This window comes from Schistocerca gregaria, chromosome 2 (assembly GCF_023897955.1).
Source record: "Schistocerca gregaria isolate iqSchGreg1 chromosome 2, iqSchGreg1.2, whole genome shotgun sequence".
NCBI classification, from domain to species: domain Eukaryota; kingdom Metazoa; phylum Arthropoda; class Insecta; order Orthoptera; family Acrididae; genus Schistocerca; species Schistocerca gregaria.
This window is the reverse complement of record NC_064921.1, coordinates 314,903,333-314,921,106: the sequence shown is the minus strand read 5'-3', so window position 1 is coordinate 314,921,106 and position 17,774 is coordinate 314,903,333. Positions and strand designations below refer to the sequence as shown.

At 42.4% G+C, this 17,774-nt stretch overlaps 1 protein-coding gene across 1 annotated transcript in view; it reads right to left on the bottom strand.

Annotated features, from left to right (window-relative positions):
- LOC126336139 (uncharacterized) overlaps window positions 1-17,774 on the bottom strand; it is a 132,776-nt gene that overhangs the window by 81,938 nt on the left and 33,064 nt on the right. The gene's annotated exons all lie outside the window — the stretch shown is intronic.

Below are 17,774 nucleotides of genomic sequence, written 5' to 3'. Positions count from 1 at the left end.
AGAAAACATGCAGTTTTTTAGTGGTATCTCACATCTCGTAGGCAAGTTTCGGGATGCTTCCTTCTTTCTACCTCACAAACACAATAAATCAACAGTTAAAATAATTAAAGTGCATGTATATAAGTTCACACTATTCACAGACCTATGCCGTACATATTTTTTCCCGCATCTTAGGCCGAATGAAGTAGCAGTAACAAGACGGAAAAACAGACACATATATAAAATAATAACTACAGAATCTCCAAAATGGGGAATTGTCCTTTTGTAGACTTATGAAATGAGAATAGCACAAAAGCAACGAAAGAGGCGAAAATGTATGGTTTACGAGGAGTGAGTAATGTCATTAACAACGACGACAACTTTATTATTTTAAAAACTGACATTTAGGCCGACACTTCCGGTGAATATCGTGGAGAAACTTAGTAAGAAATCCACACGTGACAAAAACAAGCAAAACAGAATTAATGTAGGTAGAAGATCTTGGCAAGTGTTGATAGAATAGAAATCTGCTTCAGTTTTCTTGATTTATTCCAGGACCGATTTTAAAGTTTAACACTTTATCTTCAGGTGCCACCAAATAATTATGAAAACATGAATGTGCGGTGGTCCTGCCAGTCAGTCACTGGGGATCACATCGGCGTCAAACAAACGTATGGGAACATAGGACCAGCAACCCTAGCGACTAACTGGCTCGACCACCACACATTCATGTTTTCATAATTATTTGGTGGCACTTGAAGATGAAGTTTTAAGCTTCGAAACCGGTGGTGGAATAAATTAAGAAAATTACTAGCAGTTGAAGCGGAATTTTATTCTGTAAATGTGTTCCTGAGTTGCTAATGTTCAAATATTTTGCATCTTCGCAAGTAATTGGCGTACTCTGAAAGTAAGCGATAAGAAGTTCTAGAGCTGTCATTGTGGTCACACGGGGTGATACCAAACAGCTGTTGATGAATTATGCGATGAAATAATCCTAGTAATTATAGAATCTTCTTGTCAAGTACTAATTTGGCTACTTATACCTCAGATCTAATGTTGACTTTCGACATAGAAAACTTTGTAAGAGGATCCTCGGTTACGATCAAGCAAAAAAGTCTTTGATTACAAAAAATGACTTCCATATTTACAAGATAATATCCTACAACATCGTCAGAACTATTGCTTCAGCATCCTTTCTCACGAAAATTTTGAAAACGCAGTAAATCAAATATGTAACTTGGCTGCTTAAAAATGAACTATAGACATTGATCTCCTTAACTGAAGGAAAACATCAAATAAATCACTTATTTGGGGTTTCCAGTGGATTTTTAAAGGAGATTGAAAACGAAGACAAGAATTTAGTGGTTCGTCGACAGTGAGTTAGTTAAAAAATTAAAAAAACGAAATTTCCACCACTTATTTATAAATGTTTATGTTCACTAACGTCAAGAGAGTCAAGACATTCAAGGGAAGTCCTTTATTTATTTCAAACTGCTCCATAAATAGCCATTCTAATTCGTTTCTGTGTCTAGCGCAAACAAGGTATTTTTCATCGACGTCCTGAATTTCCTCAGTCATATTTCAGTAATATTAGGCCTTGCATTCTATGGAGATGCTAGCGGTAGCAAACGTGGTTCAATTTCATTCAGGCAACTGTCATTACTAGGGCCCTGATTTTTACGTTTTTATAAAATGGATTGAGGAAAATGGATCCAGGAAATTTATAATAAGATAAAAAATAGTCAGATGGTTAAGGGAGATGAAAATTTATTTTGATTAGGGATTGGATTGCGATAGTAGGGAAAAAATGGAGACGAAAGCTGAATATGGACTGTGAGAAACGAATAAAAGAGAAAGCTGCCTGGTAAAATTTTGCACAGAGCATAATTTAATCATCCTAAGCACTTGTTTTAACAATAATGGAAGATGATTGTATGTATGGAAGAGAACTGGAGACCTCGGAGTTTTCAGATCGATTACAGAATAGTAATACAGAGATTTTATAACCAGATTTTAAACTGTATGACATTTCCAACAACGGATGTGGACTCTGATCACAATTTATTGGTTATGAATTGTAGATCAAATCTGAAGGAACTGCTAAAAGATGAGAAAGTAAGAAGATAGCTCATGGAAAGGTTAAAAAACAAGACGTAACTGAGAGTTTCAGAGGGAGCATTCGGCAACGATTGACCACAACAGGGGAAAGGAATACAGTAGAAGCACAATGCGTAGATTTGAGACATGAAATAGTTATGGCAGCAGACGATCAAATAAGTAAAATGCTATTCCCTAATAGAAATCCTTAGACATTACAAAAGATATTGAGTTTAATTGATGAAAAGAGAAAATGTAGCGCAAAAGCAGGCAAAAGGGACGACTGACATTTAAAAAAGTGAAACTGACCGAAAGTGCAAAATGGTTGCACAGGAATGGTTAGAAGACAAATGCAAGGCTATAGAAGCATATATAAAAAGAGGAAAGATAGATGCCGCCTAAAGGAAAATTAAAGAGGCGTTTGAAGGAAAGAGAAGCAGTTGTATGAAAATCAAAGATTTCAAATGGAAAACCGGTACTAAGCAAAGCAAGGAAAGCTCAAAGGAGGAAGGAGTATGTAGAGGTGCTGTACAAGGGGATGAACTTGAAGGCAACATTATGGAAACGAAAGAGAATGAGAATGAAGGTGAGACAGGGATATGACATATTACATTAATACTTGTTCCATAGATCATGAGTACGACATTTCGTAATGATGTGGAATGAGTCAGTTTAACGTACGGTTTCCTTACACAATATAAGTATTTTTTTACAATTACTACTTCATGTCTAAAAATTCATCTGTTGAGTAGAAGGAGTTGTCATTCAGAAATTCTTTTCATTTGTTTTTAAATGCTGATTGGCTATGTGTCAGACTTTTAACGTTATTTGGTAAATGACTAAAAGACCTTTGTGTCAGCGTATTTCACCCATTCTCCACCAAAGTGTGGTTCATGCAAGACGGAGTTCGACCCCATCGAAGCAGGAGAGTGTTTGATGGCCTGGAGAAGTACTTTGGTGACAGATTGGTTGGTTGGGGGAAGAGACCAAACAGCGTGCTTATCGGTCTCATAGGATTAGGGAAGGATGGGGAAGGAAGGTGGCCGTGCCCTTTCAAAGGAACCATCTCGGCATTTGCCTGGAGCGATTTAGGGAAATCACGGAAAACCTAAATCAGGATGGCCGAACGCGGGATTGAACCGTCGTCCTTCCGAATGCGAGTCCAGTGTGCTACTTTGGTGACAGTATTCTGTCTCTGTGGTAACCAGAGGCCACTGGCATGGGCTTCGATTGGCCTGCTGAGCTGAAAGGGTGCAATTGATTCGTTGAGCGGTGTCCAAAGCTAATCACTGTAAGTCAGTTAAGATGTGCTTCAGTGTGCATACTGTCGTAAGAGAGAAGGGATAGGAATATGATCTTCAAATCTGAATATCAGATAATCAAACATTACAACTAGTAAATAAATGTATTGAGACATTGCAAATGACCATAAGAAACAACCTTAAATGGATCACTTAGAAAAGCAAACATGACGAGTTGCTCATAGGGCATCTAAATCTCTCAGAGCGACATACTATGGTTTCACAGAGTACAAGTGTTGCATAGGATTACTAGTTCTATAAGCAAATGAGGGTGAACTTGTTCTTGTCTACAGTGGAACAAGGCTTAAACCCCTTTAACAAGGGCGAATTTCTTGCCTCCATCGACTTCTCTTGACAAGTGAGCCTGCTAAGTGCTTTATTCCCCCATTGTGCCCCACCTTTCACGGACAGAGATGGCTATCCGCTCCTGAACTTGATTCAAAGAGCTAGATCCCTCTATGGAATAAGCAGTAAGTATCTCGGAGGAAACGAGAGGTATGTCTTCAGACCCAAAATGTCGCTCCAGGAACGGCAGTGAATGGAATGAAGTTTCTGGGTAAGACTCCAGCAACAACCTCCCACACAACATGCTGAATTAGTAATTATAGCATAGACCATCATAGTGAGAAACATCTCCCAGACTGCAGAAAGATACACTATGGACAATGCGTATGAATGTGTCTACATACAACTTTTATCAGCCATAAAAAGAATAGAATGTGAGGTAAGATCACAGAATAAACGTAGCAAACACTTTCTCCCCTTTATTGCCGCTCTTGATTTGAAAAGAACAGCTTGCAAGGAACAATTGTTCTGACCAGTTCAGCAATTCACTATAAGAAACTAGATCGGCGGAGTGGGAGTACATGGAAGCTCACTTGCGAGCGAATGAGTTGCAGGAAACTGACTCACAGGAATCGTGACCAGTCACTCCACTCGCTGCTCGCCTATAGATCCTGACTCAGCGTGAAGCAGACCTACATTAAAGAACCAAATAAACTAGTACAGGCATGCTTATTCAAATACAGAGAGATATGTAAACAGGCACGACTATATAAAGCAACAAGAGTCTGGCGCAGTTGTTCCACCGGTTACTGCTGCTACAATGGCAGGTTTTCAAACTTTGAGTGAGTGTGAACGTGGTGTTATAGTCGGCGCAAGAGCGATGGGTCATAGCGTCTTCGAGGTAGCAATGAGATGGGGATTTTCCCGTACGATAATTTCAGAAGTGTACCGTGAATATTGGAATCCGGTAAAACATCAAATCTCCAACATAGTTGTTGTCGGAAAAAGACCCTGCAAGAACAGGACCAATGACGACTGAACAATACCGTTCAACTTGACAAAAATGGAGCCCTTCCGCAAATTGATGCAGATTTCAATGCTGGGCCCATCAACAAGTGCCAGAGTGCGAACCATTCAACGAAACATCATCGATATGGGCTTTCGGAGCCGAAGGCCCACTCGTGTACCATTGATGACTGCAAGACACAAAGTTTACACCTCGCCTGGGCCCGTCAACACCGACATTTCACTGTTGATGACTGGAAACATTTTGCCTGGTTGGACGAGTTTCGTTTCAAATTGTATCGGGTGGATGGACCTATAGGGGTATGGAGCCAACCTCCTGAATGTACGGACCCTGCATGTCAGCAGAGGACGGTTGAAGTTGGTGAAGGCTCTCTGTAACGGTGTGAGGCGTGTGCAGTGGGAGTGATATGGGACCCCTGACACGTCTAGATACGACTCAAACAGGTGAAACGTATGTAAGCATCTTGTCTGATCACCTGCATCCATTCAGTCCACTGCATCCATTCCGACGGACTTGGGCAATTCCAGCAGGAAAATGCGACACCTCACAAGTCCAGAATTGCTACAGAGTGGTTTCAGGAACACTCTTCTGAACTTAAACACTTCCGCTGGCCAGCAAAGTCCCCAGACATGAACATTATTGAGCGTATCCGGGATGCCTTGCAACGTGCTGCTCAGAAGAGATCTCCACTCCCTCGTACTGGCACAGATTTATGGACAGCCCTGCAGGATTCATGGTGTCAATTCCCTCCAGCACTATTTCAGAGATTACTCGAGTCCATGACACTTCGTACTGCGGTACTTCTGGGTTCTTATGCAGGCTCTACACGATATTAGGCAGGAGTACCAGTCTCTTTGGCTCTTCAGTGAAGCCACTCACCTTTCCGCTGCCGCACCTATTGTAAATCCATCCCACTCTCTAGCAGCACATAAGTTTGTGTCTATTTGTTCTCACATCCCTCAACACACATGTAACATTGGGTGGGTCTCACTGTGCTTGAGAAGTATGTTCAACTCATAAAAAAGCACAAATATATCAATAAGTTTTGATTTAAATGTCTTTGAAGCTGCCAGATAAGTCGAAAAACTAGTTTCCTTTTTTACACCCCTGCTCTTTGCGCTCTTAGCTAATCACTCATTCAGCTTGCGGCACTATATGCTTGTTCACTGATTCAACTCGCAGTTGTACTGGATTCTTTCTTGTCCAGGAGTCTCCATTTGAGTTCATCTCATCACGTATAATGTTCATTATAATAATAATGGCATCTATATTTCAGTATTAAATTTTAGATGTATATCACTGCTTATATCTATTATAGAACACACTGTGTGTATACTTGTTTTCACTCTGACTTTCTAGAATTTAAAACAGTGCATCTTAATAGTATTTCAATTTTTCTGTATTATGTATCTCGACATATGATATCATTACACCAAACTGGATAAAAAAAGGAAAATACCATTACTGCCAGCGCATAACATCCTGTTATTCTCACTCGATATAAGTCCTGAAGACGCGCCTTAAGTACGCATCATCAAACAGTAGCTCTGGTTCGGTGTGAGGTAGCTGATCAAGATCGCAATTAACCAATTTTTACTCTCCAGAAATTCTAGTAATCGGTTTTTTAACCCTTCCTCATGGTTTTCTGCTTCAGATGAAGTTCTACCAGGAAGTCAAAGTGAGTCTCATACTGTTGCCCATCTGTCACTGTCATTTGGTTCTCGATCACACCCTGAATTATTTTATTTTGTGACACCCTCCCCTGTGGCCGATTTTCGTTGCAACAACCTATAATCAAATTTGTCCATGTTATAAAGCCGATCTCACAAAATATGGCATTAGAGACGGAACATTTAAAAAAGTTCACAATTATATTATGCCAAAATTATAATCTACAAACTTGAAAAACGTTATCAAACTGATAAAATTAAAAATAATTTGACTGCTGCAAAGTCAACGACAGGTGGACAACGTTAGTTTTTGTGTAGTAACAGCACATTTTATAGATGAGAAGACTCAGTTACAGTTGTATCTTCTAGAATGCTTCAAATGTGAAGGTAGACACACTGCAAAAAAATTGTTAAATTGCGTAAAGACTGTCGCCACCAAATATAACTTTAGGTTTAAAATCACTGCCAAAATAGGGGACAATGCTTCAAACATGAAATTAGCTTCCATGCCTTTGAACATTTCATATGTTCTATGCTTTTTCACATTCATTAAACCTCGTTGTGCAACATGCAGCACAAAACCGTTGATGTGATCAAACAAGCTGTTATGTTTTTCAAAAAGAAACGAGTGCCCTTAAGCAATCTTGCTCCAAGGAAGTCACGACTCAGGACCCGCGACGTATCTCTGACTAGATGTAGTGATTTCTTAAACTTGTGTGAATCCAGTTTGATCTGAAAAGATTGTTTATTCCAGCTACGTCGGTGCCTTGTGAGTATGCAGAAGTTGGACAAAAAATTGTAAACACCGCGAGAAATGGATGTTTGAACAGAAATGCAGCTGCTAGCCACGCTTGCTCTCAATATGTTGGAAGCGTCAGAACAATGTTTTATGTCTGTGAGTGCATTATGTCGGAGCTAAGTGAATTCTAACGTGGGCAGTGTTGGTGCTCGTATGATATGGGTTTCCGTGACTAAGGTAGGGGCCGTGGCCGAGCGGTTCTAGGTGCTTCAGTGCGGAACCGCGTTGCTGCTACGGTCACAGGTTCGAATCCTGCCTCGGGCGTGGATGTGTGTGATGTCCTTAGGTTAGTTAGGTTTAATTAGTTCTAAGTCTAGGGGACTGCTGACCCCAGATATTAAGTCCCACAGTGCTTAGAGCCACTTGAACCATTTGAATCAAGGTAGCCAAAATGTTCGGTGTTTCAAGAGCCACCAAATCGAGTATTTATTACGCATTCAAGGAAAGCGGAAAAACAGCAGCCGCTAAGTCACAACGCAAATGAAAGTGTCTTTTGAGTGATGGTGACCAATGGTCACTGAAGGAGATTGGAAAAGAGAGAGAGAGAGAGAGAGAGAGAGAGAGAGCGACAGCTGCAAAAGACATTGAAGAAATGAATGTCCCACTCGCGAATTCTGTCAGCATAAAAACAACTCGAAGAAAGCGAGGGAGCTCCAGAAGCAGGGAATTGCAATGCAAGCTGTAATTGCAAAATCATGTATTGTCGAATGTCACCCGGTTTCTGCATTCACCATATTTCAATATTATTGATCCTTTGCCGTCTACTATGGAGAGAAGGGTGCATGATGGCTACCCACACATTATCGTTACCTGAACTTGCCAGCTTGAAGGAAGAGCGGAGTAAGATTCCCTTGACAACCATACAGGACCTATATATATCCATTCCAAGACGAATGGAAGTTGTTTTGAATGCCGAAGGTTTTCCTATTTCGGTTTGGGCTTGGTAATGTGATGTGTTTCTAGTGGTTCCTTTTTTTCTATCTTCTGTATCTTTTTGTGGCAAAGGGCAATTAGGGACCTAGAAAAGAGACCGACTCACTTAAAGTAAAACCTTCACGAGTGGAATTAAAATTCAGGGTGAAGGATCTCAACGACACGATTCAATGGTGACATTGCCATCCTCAGTGAAAGTAAAGAGGAATTACATGACCTGATGAATGGAGTTCAGAATATGAATAGAGCATAAAGACGAAGGTAAGGAGAAATAGCAGGAATGAGAAAAGCGAGAAACGTAACATGAGGATTGATGAAGTGAAGGAATTCTACTACCTAAGCCGTTAAATAACCTATGATCGAATGAGCAAGGAGCGCATAAAAAAACAGACTAGCACTGGCATAAAGGGTATTTGCGGCCAAGAGAAGTCTAGTAGTATGAAACACAGGCATTAATTTGAGGACGAAATTTCTGAGAATGTACGTTTGGAGCACATCATTATTTGGAAGTGAAACTTGGACTGTAGGAAAACCGGAACAGAAGAGAATCGAAGCATTTGGAATGTGATGCTACGGAAGAGTGTTGAAAATTAGAGGGACTGATTAGATAAGGAATGAGGAAGTTCTCCGGTGAATTGGCGAGGTAAGGAATTTATGGAGAACACTAACGAGATGAAGGGACAGATTGGTAGGACATCTGTTAAGACATCACTGAATAACTTCTGTGGTACTAGAAGGAGCTGCAGAGGGTTAAAATTACAGAGGAAGGTAGAGATTCGAATACATACAACAAATAACTGTGGACGTAGATTGAAAGTGCTACTCTGAGATGAAGAGTTTGTCAGAGGAGAACAATTCGTGGTGCGTCGCATCAGAAAAAAATTAAAAAATCACCGACTGGAGACCATCTCTATGCGCATGTAATAATCCACATCAACTGAATGGAACCACTACTAACGAGAATATCCCTCAATGTTTCGAGATAAATATTGCACTTATTATTATTGACTATGAACTGGCCTTAAATCATTAGGGTGTATCTACAAGGTAAAGCAAACTAAGGGCGCCTACACTACTGCCAATTCTAAAACGAGAAAACAGAGAAATGACCAAAGACTGACAAGAGTCTGTTTATGCAAGTGTTGTTAACGAACGACACATTTAGAGGATGAAAATGTTAATCGAATTCAACATCGGATAAAGAAGGATGACACGTACCAGAGCCATACAGCAGTGACCTCATTCAGAAACAAGTAAGAGCAGTCACCAAGCAATTGAAAGAAAGAAACTCTTCGGGACCTACATCTACATACGTACTCTGCGAACCACTGTATGGTGCGTGGCGGAGGGTACCATGTACTAATATTATTGGTTATTTACTTTTCTGTTCCACTTGCAAATAGGGGGAGGAAGAAACGACTGTCTGTATGCCTCCGTATGAGCCCTAATCTCTCTAATCTTATCTTTATGGTCTTTAAGTGAAATGTACGTTCCTCAGAAGTTAAGTCTGATAGTGCTCAGAGCCATTTCAATCATTTTTTTGAAATGTACGTTGGTTCCAGTAGAATCGTTTTGCAGTCTATCTCAAATGCCGGTTTTCTAAATTTCCTCAACAGTGCTCCTCGAAAAAATGTCACCTTACCTCCAGTGACTCCCTTTTGAGTTCCCAAAGCATCTCCGTCGATAACTGCGTGTTGTTCGACCCTACCGGTAACAAACCTAGCAGCCCGCCTCTGAATTACTTCGATATCTCCCTTTAATCCGACTTGGTGTGGAACACTGGAACAATATTCAGCAATATGTCGCACTAGTATCCTGTATGCGGCCGTCTTTACAGGTGAACCACACTTTTCTAAACTTCTCCCAGTAAACCGGAGTCGACCATTCGCCTCCCCTACCACACTCCTCACTTGCTCGTTCCATGCGGCTAAAATGGTTCAAATGGCTCTGAGCACTATAGGACTTAACTTCTGAGGTCATCAGTTGCCTAGAACTTAGAACTACCTAAACCTAACTAACCTAAGGACATCACACACATCGATGCCCGGGGCAGGATTCGAACCTGCGACCGTAGCGGTCGCGCGGTTCCAGACTGTAACGCCTAGAACAGCTCGCCCACTCCGGCCTCCTCGCTCCATGTCATGCCGCTTTGTAACGTTAAGGCCAAATATTTAAACGACGTGACTGTATCAAGCAGGACACTACTAACGCTGTATCCGAACATTATGGGTTTGTTTTTACACGTTCATCCTCATGAACTTTCATTTTTCTACATTTAGAGTTAGCTGCTATTCATAAAACTAACTAGAAATTTTGTCTAAATCATCTTGTATCCTCCTACAGTCACTCAACGACGACACCTTCCCATAAACCACAGCATCATCAGCAAACAGCCGAAGACTGCTGCTTTCCCTGTCCACCAGATCATTTATGTACGTATAAAATAAAAGCCGTCCTATCACACTTCTCTGGGGTACTTCTAACTATACACTCGTCTCTGATGAACACTCACCGTCGAAGACAACGTACTGGGTTCTGTTATTTAAGAAGTCTTCCAGCCACTCGCATACCTGGGAATTTATTTCGTATGCTTATTCCTTCGTTAACAGTCTTCAGTGTGGCACCGTGTCAAATGCTTTACAGAAATCTTGGAAGATCAAATCCTCCTGTTGCCCTTCATCCATGGTTCGCAGGATATCATGTCAGAAAAGGGCAAGCTGAGTCTCGCAAGAGCAATGCTTTCTAAAATCGTTCTGATTTGTGGACAGAAGGTTTCTCCCTTTCAATGAGAGTGTGTTAAACGATTCTGCAGCAAACCGATGTTAGAGACATTGGTTTGTAATTTTGGGGGGCCGTTCTTTTACCCTTCTTATATACAAGAGTCGCCTGCGCATTTTTCCAATCGCTTGAGACCTTGCGCTGGGCGAGAGATTCACGATAAGTGCAAACAAAGTATGAGCCAGTGCCATAGAGTACCCTTTGTAAAACCGAATTGAGACTCCATCAGGACTTGGCGAGTTATTTGCTTTCAATTCTTTCAGTTGTTTCTCTACATTAACGATGCTTATTACTTTGTCCCGCATACGGAAGTCTGTGCAATGACGAGTCGACGGTATGATTGTACGATTCTCCTTTGCGAACGATTTCTTAAATGCTAAATTTGTAACTTCGACTTTATTTTTGTTATCTTCTACTGCCACCCCAGACTGGTCAACCAGTAACTGGATAGAAGCCCTAGATCTACTTAGCTTGTTTACGATATACCAAAATTTTCTGTCCAACACCTGTTGATGAAGTATGACGGTGATATCTGACGGTATATCGGCCATGGTTCTTCAGGCACTGGAAGATAACATAACACCATTATTGACAAGTCTAATCAAGGATTGCTTGCATCTCCGAAGAACTTCGACGACATGCAAAAAAGTTGAAGTTCCTGTCTTCAAAAAGTGGATAGATGCTACTCTCCCAAAGCCAAATTGGCCTACTTCCCTGATAAAAGCATTTTCCGAAAATATAGGATCGCCCTTTACATAAGAGGTTCATGGACCTAAGAGAGTTAAGGTTTGTGAGCTTCGATTAATACACTCCTGGAAATTGAAATAAGAACACCATGAATTCATTGTCCCAGGAAGGGGAAACTTTATTGACACATTCCTGGGGTCAGATACATCACATGATCACACTGACAGAACCACAGGCACATAGACACAGGCAACAGAGCATTCACAATGTCGGCACTAGTACAGTGTATATCCACCTTTCGCAGCAATGCAGGCTGCTAATCTCACATGGAGACGATCGTAGAGATGCTGGATGTAGTCCTGTGGAACGGCTTGCCATGCCATTTCCACCTGGCGCCTCAGTTGGACCAGCGTTCGTGCTGGACTTGCAGACCGAGTGAGACGACGCTTCATCCAGTCCCAAACATGCTCAATGGGGGACAGATCCGGAGATCTTGCTGGCCAGGGTAGTTGACTTACACCTTCTAGAGCACGTTGGGTGGCACGGGATACATGCGGACGTGCATTGTCCTGTTGGAACAGCAAGTTCCCTTGCCGGTCTAGGAATGGTAGAACGATGGGTTCGATGATGGTTTGGATGTACCGTGCACTATTCAGTGTCCCCTCGACGATCACCAGAGGTGTACGGCCAGTGTAGGAGATCGCTCCCCACACCATGATGCCGGGTGTTGGCCCTGTGTGCCTCGGTCGTATGCAGTCCTGATTGTGGCGCTCACCTGCACGGCGCCAAACACGCATACGACCATCATTGGCACCAAGGCAGAAGCGACTCTCATCGCTGAAGACGACACGTCTCCATTCGTCCCTCCATTCACGCCTGTCGCGACACCACTGGAGGCGGGCTGCACGATGTTGGGGCGTGAGCGGAAGACGGCCTAACGGTGTGCGGGACCGTAGCCCAGCTTCATGGAGACGGTTGCGAATGGTCCTCGCCGATACCTCAGGAGCAACAGTGTCCCTAATTTGCTGGGAAGTGGCGGTGCGGTCCCCTACGGCACTGCGTAGGATCCTACGGTCTTGGCGTGCATCCATGCTTCGCTGCGGTCCGGTCCCAGGTCGACGGGAACGTGCACCTTCCGCCGACCACTGGCGACAACATCGATGTACTGTGGAGACCTCACGCCCCACGTGTTGAGCAATTCGGTGGTACGTCCACCCGGCCTCCCGCATGCCCACTATATGCCCTCGCTCAAAGTCCGTCAACTGCACATATGGCTCACGTCCACGCTGTCGCGGCATGCTACCAGTGTTAAAGACTGCGATGGAGCTCCGTATGCCACGGCAAACTGGCTGACACTGACGGCGGCGGTGCACAAATGCTGCGCAGCTAGCGCCATTCGACGGCCAACACCGCGGTTCCTGGTGTGTCCGCTGTGCCGTGCGTGTGATCATTGCTTGTACAGCCCTCTCGCAGTGTCCGGAGCAAGTATGGTGGGTCTGACACACCGGTGTCAATGTGTTCTTTTTTCCATTTCCAGGAGTGTACGAATTCAGACAGGCACGTTCGACCGAAAATGTCATCAATTAGGCAATCAGTCTTGATCAGGATTCAAATGAAACCACAGACTTCGCTTGTAGAGACATCCTATTAATTGTGTGCGTATGTGTGTATGGGGGGGCGGAAGGAGGTGAGGGGGGAGACTTGGGAACATATCGAAAAAAAGAGGATGAAATGTAATGCAAATTTTATACGATTGTTCCCAACGAAATAAACAGTCGTATATTGTTAAACGGCACTTATCATTTGAGAAAAATCAGTAAAATGTGGAGAGAATTTACTAATCGGCTTCCAGGGATTATTTTTGATGAAAGGCAAACTTTTCCAGCCCATAAAAATAAAACCAATAATAAAGCAACTACAGTTGTATAAAACACTATCAGTATAGCCTTAATAAAATTTTTGGATTCGCGGTTAATAAGATATGTCATGACTACTTTTGATCAGTTATCGTGTGGTATGTAGCAAGCGTATGGTCTCACAGACTGAGGACAGTAACACTTGCCTGAGCAATTCTACTGATAAGATTACCTGGAGCATATCGAACGATACCAACAGATGAACTTCTTATTATTCTTGGAATCTGTCCAGTGGATTAGATCATACGTTACAGACCTGCAGTGTATTGGCTTAGATAAAGAGACAGAGAGAAATTCAAAGCCATAGAAGATTTGTTGAGAGTACGTTGGAAATCAATATAGAGTGGCAAAAAGCCTGAGAAAGCTGCGTTACTCGGAGACAAATATATCAAATATTCCCTAATGTTGAAGAAATGTTGTTAATGGGCGATTTTTGTCCGTCAAGACGTTTGGTTCACTTTATAAACCCCTATTCCTCCTACCTGAAAAGCGTAAACGGTAGGAAAGCGACGTTTGTGTTTGTGGGCTGAGAGGGACTTATGGGCACCTTCTTGAGTGTAATCTACGTACAAATATCAAAGATGGGGTGAAAGAGACTACTTCTGAGAAATAAAAGTGTTTTCATATAGTTAGGGTATAGTGGAGTGTATGAAGCACTAAACAGATTATCTGAAAAGGACTCGCAAGGTGAATTGGAGCTGTATCTGTCAAGAGGAGATCCTGCCTCAAGAAGATACCATGCACGACAGGCAGCACAGGTGAGACGATATGAAGATGCCCCTAAAGTAGGAAGACCCGCATCAGTGGTTCTTGGGAACAACTTGAATACCGGTCAAGACTAGCAGAAACAACTGAACGTCCAAAACTACAGACGTTTCTTACAAGTTACACTTCACGGCAGGAGCAACGGGTTAAGTAACACACCACAATGAGTTGAACATGCTGCTCAAGAGCATCAAAGAATGATATTATCTGTACAATTCGTCACTGAAACAAGCATTATGGGAAAACCGGAACAGAAGAGAATCGAAGCATTTCAGATGAACAGAAGAGAATCGAAGCATTGGAGATGTGGTGCTACAGAAGAATGTTGAAAATTAGGTGACCGACAATCTAAGAAGTGAGGACATCCTCCGCAGAATCACTGAGGAAAGGAATATAAGGAAAAAAAACTGACATTAAGAAGTGACATGTTGATAGTATATCTGTAAGACAGTTGGGAATAACTGCAACGGTACTAAAGGGAACTGTAAAGGGTAAAACTGTAGCGGGAGACAGAGATTTGAATACATCCAGCAAATAGTTGGGGACGTATGTGCTACTCTGACACGGAAAAGTTAGCACAAGATGAATTCGTGGAGGGCTAAATAAAACCAATCAGAAGACTGAAGACAAAAAAATCATCAGTTTTAATATACTGTAGCACATAAATTTTAGGTAATACTGAGCACACTGCACTTAAAAATATGTCTTTCATTAATTCAATTTAGTAGTATAATGTTTACGAAATATTGTGCAATAGGTGGCATAATATTCACAGCGCTTATACGAGGTTTGGAACTTAAATACTGCCAACTATTTATTCACAACCGATAAAAAAGAGTTACATGTTTTCATCTGTTACTGTCCTTCAAAATAGTCACCAGCGTTGTGTAAAACCCGTTGCCAGCGTTGTGGAAGGCGTAGTATACCGTTAGCAGAGCCTGTTCTGTTGATGGTGCGAATGGAACGATCTACTGCCTGTCGAATCTCTGGAGCAGTTCTTAAGCGAATGCCACGAAGTGGTTCCTTCATCTTCGGAGTCAAATGAAAGTCGCAAGGACTTACGTCCGGGGAGTATGGTGGCTGGTACAGTACTTCGCAGTCCCATCGACCGAACAGAGCAGCCACGGCTTGAGCTGTATACGCCCGCGCATTGTCGTCCAAAATGATGGGTGGGTTGCGCAGAAAGTGTCGCCGATTCTTTTGCAAAGCTGGTCGCAGGTGATGCTCCAAAAACGATCAGTAGTAGTGTGCATTGATGGTCTACCGTGGAGGAACGTAATGCGTTGGGAAAACACAATCACAGTCGTACACGAGAATCACCACAACTTCAGACCGCTCCATTCGCACCATCAACAGAACAGGCTCTGCTAACGGTATACTAGGCCTTCCACATCGCTGGCAACGGGTTCTACACAACGCTGGTGACTGCTTTGAAGGAGAGTAACAGGTGAAAACATGTAACTCTTTTGCATCGGTTGTGAATAAGTAGTTGCCAGTATTTAAGTCCCAACCCTCGTAGATGCAGGCAAATGGAGTTTACAGATGCAGGCAAATGGAGTACTTATTGCCAGCCACTTCAGGTCACCGTACCCTGCACGTTTCGGGTATAAGTGGGAAACATGAGAGTGACGTCATGTTCTGGAAACTGCCTGCAAAAATTGTGGGAAACAAGAGTTCCGTGAGGGTCCCTCTTGGTGGACGCAGTGTAAAAGCTAATACTAGGACATGGCACTCCATCTAACGTGCAAGACAACCATTGCGATATATTTCATACTACCATAACTAAAAACAAAAAAGTGAGTATTATAGAGAAACAATATAAGTGGTGTATAATGATAGCTAGAGCTTCAGGGAATCAGTAGCATGTGTCTCTGAGAACCAGAGTATGAGACTATGTTTGGTAAAACGAAGATACTGCGAATGATGCCAGGATCAAATGATAGTTGTCATTTAGATAGGTTGATCAGAAAATTTTGCAAGATTATCCGTTTATTGCTAGAATCTATTTCGCTCTGGAATTAATGAAATTTTTTCTTCTGGTTGTACGGTTTGCTTCTGTTTCTAGGTAGCAAACGAGATACTTGATGGCAAATAAGATAAACAGATAAAAATTAATATCGTACTGACACTTGCTCTGCCCATCAAATAACCTGTTCAGTTTCTTTCAGTAATGTGAGTGTATTTCGAACTCTTCCAAAATCTTCGGGTAGCATCCTTTCGGGGCTTCATTCAGTACTTTCATGTGTCCGTTAAGCTCTCTTAATTCATTCATCTGGAGAATAAAAGGAGTCCGGAGAGCCATCTTATTGCTGTCATTTGCATGTTTCCAATAATACAATCCCGGCAATTTTTCCTATGTTCGATTCGTCACACCTTTCACAATTGTTCTTCCTTCTTCAATCCTGCTATGTTGTATGACAGTTGACTGCTGTTCTCCGGTCACAGTACTGCACGTTACGTTTAAATTCCTTATTAGTGTGATGTTCCACTATTTTTATTGTGTTTTAAGTTTCTGTAGTAGGTAAATTGATATAAATGCTCTATTTTTCTGTTTTTGGGCAAACATGATGATGGATTATCCGTCAACCGAAACCAGTAATATTTGAAACGACTTAGCGATCACAGATTACTCTTTAAAGCCTCCATTGTGGTCTTTATTGCAAAACAACTGCTGATTCGTTACTTTACACCAGTATATCTCAAAGAATTATAACAGTTTCTTTGCGATGAGTGATTTACAGTTTAAATTACCAAAATTGATGATTTACACACATCGATCTCTAAAAGTTTCACAGTGTTAAGGACGTTTAAGGTGGCCACACGTCATAGTAAGTATATCTTGATTTTATTTTGCCCAATTCACGTATGTTCAGCAAGACAATACACAATCAAGTTGCTCTCGGATTATGTGGCGTGGTTTGTTTGCTAGTACAAGGATTCCTGCCTGGTCTCGAAGCCCATTTTATTCAGTTCTGTTAGGGACGCACTGGGTGCTTGCGTATCAAAGTAATGAGTGATATGTATGCTGCCAGTCTGTCAAACGCTGCGCGTTCACACGGCAGCTCGTGCACGCGCCATTCTCCAAGGGCTTCACGCTACCGACATCAGATGTGACACGATTGCGTACTGCCTACTACAATCAGCGTCTTAAAATAGTCTTCTTCGATTGCGTTGAGTCACCGCACGGCAATGTGTACCGCTGCAGACTGGCCACGTGTTGTCTGACCGGTACACCTGATGGGGACTGATATAGGCTCACCGGAAAAAAAAATTGTCACCCCTAAAATGAGCACACTGGTCACTTTGGAGAGCTTTAAATGGCGTAGAATGATACCATGGCGTCATGTGACCCCCCACCGCTAATGTAAGACATAGCAATGGAGTGGTGTATACACTCCTGGAAACGGAAAAAAGAACACATTGACACCGGTGTGTCAGACCCACCATACTTGCTCCGCACTCTGCGAGAGGGCTGTACAAGCAATGATCACACGCACGGCACAGCGGACACACCAGGAACCGCGGTGTTGGCCGTCG